This window comes from Photinus pyralis, unplaced genomic scaffold, assembly GCF_008802855.1.
Source record: "Photinus pyralis isolate 1611_PpyrPB1 unplaced genomic scaffold, Ppyr1.3 Ppyr1.4_LG2, whole genome shotgun sequence".
NCBI classification, from domain to species: domain Eukaryota; kingdom Metazoa; phylum Arthropoda; class Insecta; order Coleoptera; family Lampyridae; genus Photinus; species Photinus pyralis.
The window spans coordinates 22349771-22350348 of record NW_022170403.1 but is presented as its reverse complement, the minus strand read 5'-3'; positions in this window follow the sequence as shown (position 1 = coordinate 22350348).

Genomic DNA, 578 nt, shown 5'->3' with positions numbered 1-578 from the left:
CCAACAGTATAATGACCAAGTTTCGTGCACTCTACATCCATAATCAAATTGAATCTGCTGTGGGTAATGGAAAGAACGTCGTAAGAAAAGGATGGATAACCAAAGATCTCTATCACAAGATGAAGGAGAGGGACAAACTTTTCAAAAAATGGAAATCGTGCCCTAATTGTAATGTTCATCACACAAATTACAAGCTTTTTCGAAATAGGCTCAATAACGAAATAAAGAACGCGAAGAAGAAATTTTTCCAGAGCAGATTGGCCAATAATGCGCACAATACCAAAAATCTGTGGAACGAAGTTAACCATATACTGACGAGGAAAAAAAGTAGAAACGTGGATGAAAAAATTCTGAAGTCGCTGACACCAAACTATACGCAAAGCGAAACACCTTCGATCAACAAATAGAGACTCTACTGCACAAATGTCAACATCCGATCAAGATTCCTCGCGACGATGAAGAACCCAGTGCAGCGCAAAACTTTTATGTTCCAATGTGCGACGATAAACTAATAGAAGGCATCGTTCAAAAACTGAAAATAGAAAAATCTCCAGGGTTGGATAACATTCGAGTGATTG